A 14,812-nucleotide genomic window follows, 5' to 3' on the forward strand; every position below is an offset into this window, starting at 1 on the left:
GGTGACTCACACCTGTAATCCTAGCACTTTGAGAGGCTTAGGCAGGAGGATCATTTGAGCCCAGGAGTTCATGACCACCCTGGGCAACATAGTGAGACCCCATCACTATTTTTTATTTTAAAAATAGGCCGGGCGCGGTGGCTCAAGCCTGTAATCCCAGCACTTTGGGAGGCCGAGACGGGCGGATCACGAGGTCGGGAGATCGAGACCATCCTGGCTAACATGGTGAAACCCCGTCTCTACTAAAAAATACAAAAAACTAGCCGGGCGAGGTGGCGGGCGCCTGTAGTCCCAGCTACTGGGGAGGCTGAGGCAGGAGAATGGCGTAAACCCGGGAGGCGGAGCTTGCAGTGAGCTGAGATCCAGCCACTGCACTCCAGCCTGGGCAGCAGAGCGAGACTCCGTCTCAAAAAAAAAAAAAAAAAAAAAAAATACAAACTGAAAGTCAAATAAAATAAAATAAATTTGGATTAAATCATAAAGCAAAATCCAACTCTATGCTGTATACAAGGGATCCAAAACAACATCAAACAGAAATCTTTACAAATGTAAATTAGAAGAAAGCAATGGTTATAATTTTTTTTGTTTTTGTTTTTTTCTCTTTCTTCCTTTTTATTTTCTATTACACTTTAAATTCTAGGGTACATGTGCACAACGTGCAGGTTTGTTACATAGGTATACATGTGCCATGTTGGTTTGCTGCACTCATCAACTCGCCATTTACATTAGGTGTTTTTCCTAAGGCTATCCCTCCCCCAGACCCCCACTCCCCGACAGGCCCCAGTGTGTGATGTTCCCTGCCCTGTGTCCATGAATTCTCATTGTTCAACTCCCACCTATGAGTGAGAATATGAGGTGTTTGGTTTTCTGTCCTTGTGATAGTTTGCTGGGAATGATGGTTTCCAGCTTCATCCACGTCCCTGCAAAGGACATGAACTCATCCTTTTTTATGGCTGCATAGTATTCCACGGTGTATATGTGCCACATTTTCTTAATCCAGTCTATCATTGATGGACATTTGGGTTGCTTCCAAGTCTTTCCTATTGTGAATAGTGCCACAATAAATATACATGAGCATATGTCTTTATAGTAGCATGATTTATAATCCTTTGGGTACATACCCAGTAAGCAGATCACTGGGTCAAATGGTATTTCTAGTTCTAGATCCTTGAGGAATCACCACGCTGTCTTCCACAAAGGTTGAACTAATTTACACTCCCTCCACAAAGGTTGAACTAATTTACACTCCCACCAACATTGTAAAAGCATTCCTATTTCTCCATATCCTCTCCAGTATCTGTTGTTTCCTGACTTGTTAATGATCGCCATTCTAACTGGTGAGAGATGGTATCTCATTGTGGTTTTGATTTGCATTTCTCTGATGACCAGTGACAATGAGTATTTTTTTCATGTGTCTGTTGGCTGCATAAATGTCTTCTTTTGAGAAGTATCTGTTCATATCCTTTGCCCACTTTTTAATGGGGTTGTTTTTTTTCTTGTAAATTTGTTTAAGTTCTTTGTAGATTCTGGATATTAGCCCTTTGTCAGATGGGTAGATTGCAAAAATTTTCTCCCATCCTGTAGGTTGCCTTTTCACTCTGATGGTAGTTTCTTTTGCCATGCAGAAGCTCTTTAGTTTAATTAGATCCCATTTGTCTATTTTGGCTTTTGCTGCCATTGCTTTTGGTGTTTTAGTCATGAAGTCCTTGCCCATGTCTATGTCCTGAATGGTACTGCATAGGTTTTCTTCTAGAGTTTTTATGGTTTTAGGTCTTATATTTAAGTATTTAATCCATTTTGAGTTAATTTTTGTATATGGTGTAAGGAAGGAATCCAGTTTCAGCTTTCTACATATGGCTAGCTAGTTTTCCCAGCACCATTTATTAAATAGGGAATCCTTTCCCCATTGCTTGTTTTTGTCAGGTTTGTCAAAGATCAGATGGTTGTAGATGTGTAGTATTACTTCAGAGGCCACTGTTCTGTTCCATTGGTCTTTATATCTGTTTTAGTACCAGTACCATGCTGTTTTGGTTACTGTAGCCTTGTAGTATAGTTTGAAGTCAGGTGGTGTGATGCCTTGTGCTTTGTTCTTTTTGCTTAGGATTATCGTGGCTATGTGGGCTCTTTTTTAGTTCCATATGAATTTTAAAGTAGTTTTTTCCAATTCTGTGAAGAAAGTCATTGGTAGCTTGATGGGGATGGCATTGAATCTATAAATTACTTTGGGCAGCATGGCCATTTTCATGATATTGATTCTTCCTATCTATGAGCATGGAATATTCTTCCATTTGTTTGTGTCCTCTTTTATTTCATTGAGCAGTAGTTTGTAGTTCTCCTTGAAGAGGTCCTTCACATCCCTTGTGAACCTGGATTCCTAGGTATTTTATTCTCTTTGTAGCAATTGTGAATGGGAGTTCACTCATGATTTGGCTCTCTGTTTTTCTGTTATTGGCGTATAGGAATGCTTGTGATTTTTGCACATTGATTTTGTATCCTGAGACTTTGCTGAAGTTGCTTATCAGCTTAAGGAGATTTTGGGCTGAGATTATGGAGTTTTCTAAATATACATTCATGTCATCTACAAACAGGGACAATTTGACTTCCTCTTTTCCTAATTGAATACCTTTATTTCCTTCTCTTGCCCGATTGCCCTGGCCCGTCTTCCAACACTATGTTGAGTAGGAGTGGTGAGAGAGGGCATTCTTGTCTTGTGCTGGTTTTCAAAGGGAATGCTTCCAGTTTTTGGCCATTCAGTATGATATTGGCTGTGGGCTGTCATAACTAGCTCTTAATATTTTGAGATACATTCCATCAATACCTAGTTTATTGAGAGTTTTTAGCATGAAGGGCTGTTGAATTTTGTCGAAGGACTTTTCTGCATCTATTGAGATAATCATGTGGTTTTTGTCGTTGGTTCTGTTTATGTGATGGATTATGTTTATTAATTTGCTTATGTCGAATCAGCCTTGCATGCCAGGGATGAAGCTGAGTTGATAGTGGTGGATAAGCTTTTTGATGTGCTTCTGGATTCTGTTTGCCAGTATTTTACTGAGGATTTTTGCATCAATGTTCATCAGGGATATTGGTCTAAATTTCTCTTTTTTTGTTGTCTCTGCCAGGCTTTGGTATCGGGATGATGGTGGCCTCAAAAAATGAGTTAGGGAGGATTCCCTCTTTTTCTATTATTGGGAATAGTTTCAGAAGGAATGGTACCAGCTCCTCTTTGTACCTCTGGTAGAATTCAGCTGTGAATCCGTCTGGTCCTGGACTTTTTTTTTTTTGGTTGATAGGCTATGAATTATTGCCTCAATTTCAGAACCTGTTATTGGTCTATTAAGAGATTCAACTTCTTCCTGGTTTAGTCTTGGGAGGGTGAGTGTGAACAAGAACTTATCCATTTCTTCTAGATTTTCTAGTTTATTTGCGTAGAGGTGCTATAGTATTCTCCGATGGTAGTTTGTATTTCTGTGGGATCGGTGGTGATATCCCCTTTATCATTTTTTATTGCGTCTATTGATTATTCTCTCTTTTCTTTATTAGTCTTGCTAGCGGTCTATCTATTTTGTTGATCTTTTCAAAAAACCAGCTCCTGGATTCATTGATTTTTTTGAAGGGTTTTGTGTCTCTATCTCCTTCAGTTCTGCTCTGATCTTAGTTATTTCTTGCCTTCTGCTAGCTTTTGAATTTGTTTGCTCTTGCTTCTCTAGTTCTTTCAGTTGTGGTGATAGGGTGCTGATTTTAGATCTTTCCTGCTTTCTCTTGTGGGCATTTAGTGCTATAAATTTCCCTCTACACACTGCTTTAAACGTGTCCCAGAGATTCTGGTACATTGTGTCTTTGTTCTCACTGGTTTCAAAGAACATCTTTATTTCTGCCTTCATTTCGTTATTTACCCAGTAGTCATTCAGGAGCAGGTTGTTCAGTTTCCATGTAGTTTTGCAGTTTTGAGTGAGTTTCTTAATCCTGAGTTCTAGTTTGTTTGCACTGTGGTCTGAGAGACAGTTTGTTGTGATTTCTGTTCTTTTACATTTGCTGAGGAGTGTTTTACTTCCAACTATGTGGTCAATTTTGGAATAAGTGTGATGTGGTGCTGAGAAGAATGTATACTCTGTTGATTTGGGGTGGAGAGTTCTGTAGATGTCTATTAGGTCTGCTTGGTGCAGAGCTGAGTTCAAGTCCTGGATATCCTTGTTGGCCTTCTGTCTCGTTGATCTGTCTAATGTTGACAGTGGGGTGTTAAAGTCTCCCATTATTATTTTATGGGAGTCTAAGTCTCTTTGTAAGTCTCTAAGGACTTGCTTTATGAAACTGGGTGCTCCTGTATTGGGTGCATATATATTTAGGATAGTTAGCTCCTCTTGTTGAATTTATTCCTTTACCATTATGTAATGGCCTTTTTTGTCTCTTTTGATCTTTGTTGGTTCAAAATCTGTTTTATCAGAGACTAGGATTGCAAGCCCTGCTTTTTTTTGCTTTCCCTTTGCTTGGTAGATCTTCCTCCATCCCTTTATTTTGAGCCTATGTGTCTCTCTGCATGTGAGATTGGTTTCCTGAATACAGTACACTGATGGGTCTTGAGTCTATCCAATTTGTCAGTCCGTGTCTTTTAATTGGGGCATTTATCCCTTTACATTTAAGGTTAATATTGTTATGTGTGAATTTGATCCTTTCATTATGATTTTAACTGGTTATTTTTCCCATTAATCGATGCAGTTTCTTCCTAGCATCTTTAAAATTTGGCATGTTTTTGCAGTGGCTGGTACTGGTTGTTCTTTTCCATGGTTAGTGGTTCCTTCAGGAGCTCTTCTAAGGCAGGCCCTGTGGTGACAAAAGCATTTGCTTGTCTGTAAAGGATTTTATTTCTCTTTCACTTATGAACCTTAGTTTAGTTGAATATGACATTCTGGGTTGAGAATTATTTTCTTTAAGAATGCTGAATATTGGACCCCACTCTCTTCTGGCTTGTACAGTTTCTGCTGAGAGATCTGGTGTTAGTTTGATGGGCTTCCCTTTGTGAGTAACCCTACCTTTCTCTCTGGCTGCCCTTAATATTTTTTCCTTCATTTCAACCTTGGTGAATCTGACAATTGTGTGTTTTGGGGTTGCTCTTCTCGAGGAGTATCTTTGTTGTGTTCTCTGTATTTCCTGGATTTGAATGTTGGCCTGTTGGGGAAGCTTGGGGAAGTTCTCCTGGATAATATCCTGAGGAGTGTTTTCTAACGTGGTTCCATTCTCCCCGTCACTTTCAGGTACTTTCAGGTCACAATCAAATGCATATTTGATCTTTTCACATAGTCCCATATTTCTTGGAGGCTTCATTCATTTATTTTCACTCTTTTTTCTCTAATCTTGTCTTCTCGTTTTGTTTCATTAATTTGATCTTCAATCACTAATATTCTTCCTTCCACTTGATCGAATCAGCTATTGAATCTTGTGCATGCATCATGAAGTTCTCGTGCTGTGGTTTTCAGCTCCATCAGGTCATTTCAGGTCTTCTCTACACTGTCTATTCTAGTTAGCCATTCATCTAACCTTTTTTCAAGGTTTTTAGCTTCCTTGCGATGGGTTAGAACATCCTCCTTTAGCTGGAGAAGTTTGCTTTTACCAACCTTCTGAAGCCTACTTATGTCAACTCATCAAACTTATTGTCCATCCAGTTTTGTTCCATTGCTGGCGAGGAGCTGCGATCCTTTGGAGGAGAAGAGGCGCTCTGGTTTTTGAAATTTTCTGCTTTTCTGGTTTCTCCCCATCTTTGTGGTTTTATCTACCTTTGGTCTTTGAAGTTGGTGACCTACAGATGGGGATTTGGTGTGCACGTCCTTTTTGTTGATGTTCATGTTATTCCTTTCTGTTTGTTAGTTTTCCTTCTAACAGGCCCCTCAGCTGCAGGTCTGTTGGAGTTTGCTGGAGGTCCACTGCAGACACTGTTTGCCTGGGTATCAACAGCGGAAGCCGCAGAACAGTGAATATTGCAGAACAGCTATTGATGCCTGATCCTTCCTCTGGAAGCTTTGTCCCAGAGGGGCACCCACCTGTATGAGGTTTCAGTCGGCCCCTACTGGAGGTGCCTCCCAGTCCGGCTACACAGGGGTCAGAGACCCACTTGAGGAGGCAGTCTGTCTGTTCTCAGAGCTCGAACACTGTGCTGGGAGGACCACTGCTCTCTTCAGAGCTGTCAGACACGGACATTTAAGTCTGCAGAAGTCGTCTGCTGCCTTTTGTACAGCTATGCCCTGCCCACAGAGGTAGAGTCTAGAGAGACAGTTGGCCTTGCTGAGCTGCGGTGGGCTCCACCCAGTCCCAGCTTCCTGGCCGCTTTGTTTACCTACTTAAGCCTCAGCAATGGCAGATGTCCCCCTCCCCACCAGGCTGCAGCCTCACAGGTCCATCTCAGACTGCTGCGCTAGGAGTGAGCAATGCTCTGTGGGCATGGGACCTGCAGAGCCAGGCACGGGAGGGAATTTCCTGGTCAGTTGGTTGCTAAGACTGTGGGGAAAACGCAGTATTTTGGTGGGAGTGTACTTGTTCCTCCAGGTACAGTCTGTCATGGCTTCCCTTGGCTAGGAAAGGGAAATCCCCCAACCCCTTGTGCTTACGGGGTAAGGCGATGCCCCACCCTGCTTCTGCTTGCCCTCTGTGGGCTGCACTCACTGTCCAACCAAGTACCTCAGTTGGAAATGCAGAAATCATCCATCTTCTGTGTCAGTCTCGCTGGGAGCTGCAGACTGGAGCTGTTCCTATTCAGCCATCTTGGAAACAACTGCAATGGTTATAATTTTAACATCAGGCAAGGCTAACATCGGGACAAACAAGTATTAAGGGGCACAAATAAATAATCTATAATGATAAAAAAATGCAGTTCACAAGTTACAATGTTATGAATACCTCAGCACCAAATAACTTAGCACCAATATGAATATTAATTAAAACATAAAATCACAGGATGTACAAGAAAAAATGGAAGCACTATAGTAGAAGCCAAAATGACAGAGAAGGGCTAAATAGCAAAATTAATATCAGATAAAACTTGCTACTCAAGAAAGAGAATACACTCTTTTTAAAATTATCTGTGGATAATTCACAAAAATTGACCATGTATTAGGCCAAAATGAAAATATTTGTGAGGTATAAACTATAGAAATAGTACAGATAACATTGTCTAAATACAAGGAAATAAAAAAGAAGAGAAGAGCCAGGTGCAGTAGCTCATTCCTATAATCCCAGCACTTTGGGAGGCCAAGGCTGGTGGATCCCTTGAACCCAGGAGTTCAAGACCAGCCTGGGCAACAAGGTGAAACCCTGTCACTACCAAAAATATATATATATATACACAAAAAAGAGAAGAGAACACTTTATAACTTGTTTTATGAGGCCAGCATAACCTTGATATCCAAAACAGACAAGGATATTACGAGAAAGGAAAATTACAGACTGATCTCTCTCATCAATATAGATGCAAACATTCTGAACAAAATATTAGCAAATCTAACTGTATTAATACATTCAAAGCATGTATAGGTTTTTTGTTTGTTTGTTTGTTTTTTGAGATGGAGTTTCACTCTTGTTACCCAGGCTGGAGTGCAATGGCACGATCTTGGTTCACCACAACCTCTGGCTCCCAGGTTCAAGTGATTCTCCTGCCTCAGCCTCCCAAGTAGCAGGGATTACAGGCATGTATCACCACGCCCAGCTAATTTTTTGTATTTTGTAGTAGAGACAGGGTTTCTCCATGTTGGTCAGGCTGGTCTCGAACTCCCGACCTCAGGTGATCTGCCCTGGACTCCCAAAGTGCTGGGATTACAGGTGTGAGCCACCATGCCCGGCCAAGCATGTACAGTTTTTAAAAGCTCAATAACATGATCTGATGTGCAGTCAGGTTTAAACCACTGTTGTATATGATACAAGATGTCATCATCACAGACCATAATTGTAAATTCCCAGTTGAATTATCAAGTTAGAAGCTTGACTTTTCCCAGTCACTTCAGCATTATGTAGGAAAAGACTGAACTTTAAAATCGGACTGATCAGGGATGGAATCATAATCCTTTTTTTTTTTTTTTTTTTTTTTTAGACGGAGTCTCCCTCTATTGCCCAGGCTGGAGTGCAGTGGAGCGATCTGGGCTCACTGCAAGCTCCATCTTCTGGGTTCACGCCATTCTCCTGCCTTAGCCTCCTGAGTAGCTGGGACTACAGGCGCTCACCACCATGCCCGGCTAATTTTTTTTGTATTTTTAGTACAGACGGGGTTTCACTGTGTTAGCCAGGATGGTCTCCATCTCCTGACCTCACGATCTGCCTGCCTCGGCCTCCCAAAGTGCTGGGATTACAGGCGTGAGCCACTGTGCCTAGCCAGAATCACAGTTCTTAGAATTTACAGGCTATGTGATTTTGGACAAGTTACCAAACCTGTTAGTGTCAGTTTTTTTCAGAGGTAAAATAAGAATAACACTAACTCTCTGTAATGTTCATTTGTGGAATTAAAGACACAGTATTTATACAGGGAATATGTTGGGATGACACCCCAAAGTATCCCTAAAACTTAGAATAAAATCAATGGGACACAAATAAAAAGGATGAGGTTAGACACCGCAGACATGACACAGCCAAAGAGATTGTTGGATTATTTGTGGGTGTGTACTAGTCTCAGCAACACCCAGATCAAATTTAAATGGCCTGGGTATATTGTCTTCTTTGGAAAATAGGAACTGGACTGCACTGGATTAGATTAAGTCTAAACCAAATCAGTTGCATAATAACATAGGAAGAAAACAATGTGCCAATCCCCACAGTAGGGACACCCTAACAACAGACATGGAGGCATCAGGCCACTGAAACAGGGTGGCATCAGCCACATCAGCCATTAGAACCATGGAGCTTTCCCCCCACCCCACCCCTGAGGTTTCATGCTCACTGGGCCACCTTCTGGTGACATTTTTACAGATGTGCCTATGGAAAGGGGATGACATGATGAGCCAACAAGCGCATCCATCAAATCCCCTAGAGTGGTATCAGTGGAAATCTAAAAGCCCTAGGACTGGGACCTTGGCCACCTCACTGCCCTTAGTGCCTGGGTGATGCTGGAGAGGATATTTGTAAGCCTCCATCTTTTTCTCCCATCCCAGTCTAGTCAGTTTATATGGCAATGAGGTGAGGAAAGGAAGCTTTGGTGATTCAGGTTTCTGCGGTGGCCACTACATGATTCATCAACGACAAGACTGCGATGATGATTTCTCAGACTTAGCAAATGCTAGCACTTATCCCTCCTGAAGTAAAGCAGGTCCATTAGGAGATGGTTTTTAATATGGCCACTTCTGGTATCTTTCATTTTTCAGAGAAAATCTTATATAACTAAAACTCCTTCTCTTCTCCTTCCTTAGTGCTGCGCCCTTCTTTGCTTCTTTCACCTCCCAGAATGCAGTCTGAACTTCAATCACTTCCACTGCCTCCCTTTTCCTCCACACTACCCTTTTTCCCATGGTCATTCAGAATACTTATCATTGATCCTGTGGAGATCTCTTTCTCCACAGTTCATTTCCCAGTTTCGCTTTCTCCTACTGAATGATGTCCATCTCCTACCCATTCCCAGGATATGCTGAGTTTAACCACAGTCCATCATGTCGGAAAGACTAGTACGTACCGCATGAACGAAACGCTGTTTATTTTTCATGGAATAAAATGTAATGTTTTCCTGAAGGGTTGTTGTAATCTCCATCTCTACCAGACCAACAGACAGGCTGACCTTTAGAAGGTAAAACTAAACTTCTTCCTTTTCAACTCACCCCTCTCACCATGTCAGTCTCTAGGGGTTGGCAAGTAAGGAGGTAGAGCTGGTTCTGTTTCATCAATATTCTTTGTTGTTCTGTTTAATCAGTATTCTTTGCACTTAATGATGCTTATGTGCTCCAGCTTTGGCAGTTAAATCAACACCATTAATTTTGTTTTCAGTATGTGCAGAGCACCAAACCACAAGAGAAAGTGCATGACAGACAGACTCCTTGTCCTGAAAGAGATGACACTCTATGGGGAAGGACCACCCCTACTCCAAGAATACATACAACAACTCAAATGATTGAAATGGAAAAGTAGGGTGAGAGTTAGCCTTACCACAAGTGCAGTCATAGGTGTGCTCCCCAAATCAGCCTGTATGGAGGCGAAGAGCATGGGCTCTGCCACTTGCCCTCTGATTTTAGGCAACTGCTTAAGCTCTCTAAGCCTCTTTCTTCTCTGTAAGATAGGATACCCACAGTCTCTGCTTCCTAGTGTTGTAGTGAGGATTAATTAGCACCTAAAAAGTGCTTAGCACAGTGATAATAATAGCTAATTTCTTAAGCATTTACTTTATACCAGTGTGGCAGCTAAATAATGGCCCCCAAAGATATCTAGGTGCTAATCCCTAGAATCTGTGTTACCTTATATCGAAAAGGGGTCTTTGCAGATGTTATTAAGTATCTTGAGATGGGGAAATTATCTTGGATCACCTGGGTGGATCTAAATGTAATCACAAATGTCCTTATAAGAGGGAGATAGACGGAGTAATCTAGGAAGGGTTTTACTGAGGAGGGCAGCAATGTGATGATGGAAACCAGATGCTATGCTGCTGGCCTTTGAGATGGAGGAAGGTGCCACCTTCATTCTAATCTAATATAAAAATCCAGATTTATAAAACAAGTCAGTGAAAAGATACTTATTTTTTCCTCGTTGCAACTTCTTGCACTCTGGACCCTGGGTTACGGGGTCATGGGATTGGTTATGGGTTTGGGAGAAAGCTGAGGCTTGAGGCTCTTCGGGCCTCTCCCTGGCCTAGAATGAAGTGGGTCAGTAAGGTTCTGCACATGTGAGTACAGGGTGTGGTGTGTGGTGAAGCCTAGTGAGGATGGCAGATTAGTAAGTATGATCCCTGGATACACCTCCCCACCATCAATGAGGAGATGGGAAGAGGTGAGAGTTGGATGAACCAATACAAGGGAATTCTTTAGAATAGTGCCTGGCTGTACTCATTTCCTATGGCTGCTGTTATAAATTACCACAAACTTGGTGGCTAAAAACAATACACATTCATTCTCTCATAGTTCTCGATGTCAGAAGTCTGAAATCAGTGTCACTGAGCCAAAATCCAAGTGTCTGCAAAGCCAAGCTCCTTCCAGAGGCTCTAGAGGAGAATCTGTTTATTTCCCTTTTCCAGAATCTAGAGTTGCATTCTTGGGCGTAGCATCTTGTTTCAGTCGTCACCTTGCCACCTTTTTCTGTATATAATAAGTCACCTAGGCAAGCAGTATGCTAACTGATTAATGATCAAAAGCTTAGTTGCTATTATGGAAGACGCTACTAGACCGGCTCCTTATCATTGCCGTCCCGAAGCTATTTGTGTCTTCAAGGCAGCTGCTTGAAAGAAACACAAAAAACAAACCAACACCCTGTCACATTTGTCCTTGTGGCCTGAGTCACAGAGAAACACAGAATGGAGAGAACCAAGTTTCCTATCTGTGACCTGACTCTGCCATAGCCTAGACCCAAGTGATGCCTATAGCACTCCCAAAGTCCCTGGGAGTTTGGATCCAGGTCAGGACTGGTAAATACCAGTGGGACTGGGTCCCGGCTCAGTATCAAGATCTATCTGTTTCCCCCAAGGGTTTTCCAAATTTCCTAGAGTACCTGAGCCTGGGGAACAGACTTTAGAACAACACTGTCCAGCAGAAGTACAGAGGTCTCTTGGGATATGCAGAGGATTGGTTTCAGGACACCTCCAAAACAGCTACCAAAATCCACGATGCTCAAGTCCCTTATATCAAATGGTGTAGTATGTGCTTATAACCTACACACATCCTACCGTATATTTTAAATCATCTCTAGATTACTTATAATACCTAAGACAATATAATTGCTATGTAAATCCTTCTTATATTTTTAAAATTTATTTTTATTGTTGTATTATGATTTTTTTCCCAGATATATTTGATCCACAGTTGGTTGAATCCACAGATGCAGAACCCAGAGATATGAAGGGCCAACTGTATGTGGGCCATGTACAGTTTTATTTATTGATTTCTTTTTTTTAGTATCAGAGTCTCGCTCTGTCACCCAAGCTGGAATGCAGTGGTACAATCATAGCTCATTGCAACTTTGAACCCATGGGCTCAAGTGATCCTCTTCCCTCAGCCTCCCGTGCAGCTGGGACTACAAGGATGCATCACCACACTCAACTAATTATTTATTTTTTTTGTAGAGATGAGGGTCTACACCTTACATTGTCCAGGGTGTACGTAACTTTTTAAATGGTCTAGTAGCCACATTAAAAAAGTAAAAAAAAAAAAAAAAAGAGGTGAAATTAATTTCAACAATATATTTTATTTAAACCAATATATCCTAAATATTATTTTAACATGTAATCAACATGAAAATTATTCTGTTTTTGGCTGGGCACGGTGGCTCATGCCTGTAATCCCAGCACTTTGGGAGGCCGAGGCGGGCAGATCACTTGAGGTCAGGAGTTTGAGACCAGCCTGACCAACATGGCAAAACACCACCTCTACTAAAAATACAAAATTAAAACAAAAAATAAAAATAAATTAAATAAATACAAATACAATACAAAAATTAGTTGGGCATGGTGGCAGATGCCTGTAATCCCAGCTGCTCGGGAGGCTAAGGCACGAGAATCACTTGAACCTGAGAGGCATGAGGTTGCAGTGAGCAGAGATGATGCCACTGTACTCCAGCCTGGGTGACGGGGTAAGACTCTGTCTCATAAAATAAAAATAAAAATGATTCTGTTTTTGTGCCAAGTCTTCACAGTCCAGGGTGTATTTCACACTTAATACATCTCAGTTCACACTGGCCACATTTCAAGTGCCCGCTAGCTGCATTTTGCGATATTAGACAGCACAAGTCTACAGCAACTTGACTTGCCTGCTCCTACCCACTCTACCTCGCACTCTCATCAAATGCCGAGACGGTGCCAGGGATTTGATGAGAGGTGGGCCAGAAAAGCTCAGGGGGATATTTTTTTTTTTTAATAAGTCAATAAAATATGTTGCCCAGGCTGGCCTCAAGCAATCCTCCTGCCTGGGCCACCCAAAGTGCTGGGAACCTGTAAAGGTGTGAGCCACCATGCCCGGCTACTTTTTTTTTTTTTTTAACAAATCATTGTTGCATATATTTATGGGGTACAATGTGATGTTTTAATATATGTATCCAATGTGGCATGATGAAATCAAGCTGATTAACATATCCATCACTTCACTTACCTATTATTTTTATAGTGAGACATTTGAAATTTACTCTTAGCTATTTTGAAATATATAATATATTACCATTGACTATAGTCACCCTCACGTGCAATGGATCTCAAAACCCGTTCCTCCTGTCTATCTGAAATTTTGTACCCTTTAATCAACAATTCCCCATTCTCTCCCTCCCCATCTTCCCCTAAGCCTCTGTTAACCATTGTTCTACTTTCTACTTCCATGAGTTCAACTTTATTAGATTCCACATATAGGTGAGATCATGTGGTATTTATGTTTCTGTGCCTGGCTTATTTGACTTAGCATAAAGACCTCCAGATTCATCTATGTTGTTGCTGGAAACGACAGGATGTCCCCCTTTCGGGGACCTTGTTATTGTCATCATGGTGATGCTATGAGTCCACCAGAACACAACATGGTTCTTCTGAACCATCCTGATTTTTTCCAATGTCCCTCTTTTCTGCTCTGCAGAAACCAAGGACTAGCACTCTCAGAGAATTTGACCTGTATGTTATTCTAGCACTGACTTCACTTTGCCTTACAGTCAGTTGTTTATATTTCCAAGTCTCCAACCAGATTATAAATGCCTTAATGGAAGGGTCCCACTCCCTGTTATCTCACTTTACAGGAAAAGAAAAAAAAAGCTGTGAGTTTAGCACTCAGTCATCAACAAATGTCTGTTGAATGAATGCATAAATGAATGAATGAGACAACCCTAACGGGGTTGATGAATGTGTGTTATGGAAGCCTTGGTTTTATCTGGCACCTCCAGGTCCATACAACCTGCTTCCTAACAAGCAGTGAAACCCATCAGGACACTGGTGGGTCCCAGTCTGAAACTGAAGGAAATACTTTCCTTTATCTTCTGGATTCTTACACGTATGAATTCAATTCATCAAATAGTTCCTGAGTAACTCCCATATTCCAGGCACTGTGCTGGTGCTGTGGGAGCTGCAAAGATTAGTAAGAAATAATCCTTGCCTTCAAGTACCCAACAATGTAGTAAGGGCCTTTGGCAGGTATACACAAATAATTTTAATTTGAGGTTGAGTAACCTAAGTGCTCTACGTGGAATAGAGTCCTGTGGGGAGAGGGGGCAAGAAGAGGGGGTTGCCAAAGAAGTTTCATTCAGAGATATCCTTTGAGATGATGTCCGAAAGAAGGACAGGATTTGAACAGGTGGGAATGGAGAGAGGGAAAGAAACAGGTTTTAAAAATCTGACAAAAGGGGTGGGTGTGGTGGCTTGTGCCTGTAATCCCAGCACTTTGGGAGGCCGAGATGGGCAGATCATGAGGTCAAGCGACCGAGACCATCCTGGCCAACATGGTGAAACTCCATCTCTACTAAAAATATAAAAATTATCCAGGCATGGTGGTGCGCACCTGCAGTCCCAGCTACTCAGGAGGCGGAGGCAGGAGAATCGCTTGAACCCCAGGAGGCGGAGGTTGCAGTGAGCCAAGATCGTGCCACTGCACTCCAGCCTGGCGACAGAGCAAGACTTGTCTCAAAAAAAAAAAAAAAAGTCTGACAAATGAGGAAGAAACACAATACAGAGTAGGTATGGTGAGGA

Source organism: Macaca mulatta, chromosome 7, assembly GCF_049350105.2.
Source record: "Macaca mulatta isolate MMU2019108-1 chromosome 7, T2T-MMU8v2.0, whole genome shotgun sequence".
Lineage (NCBI taxonomy): Eukaryota > Metazoa > Chordata > Mammalia > Primates > Cercopithecidae > Macaca > Macaca mulatta.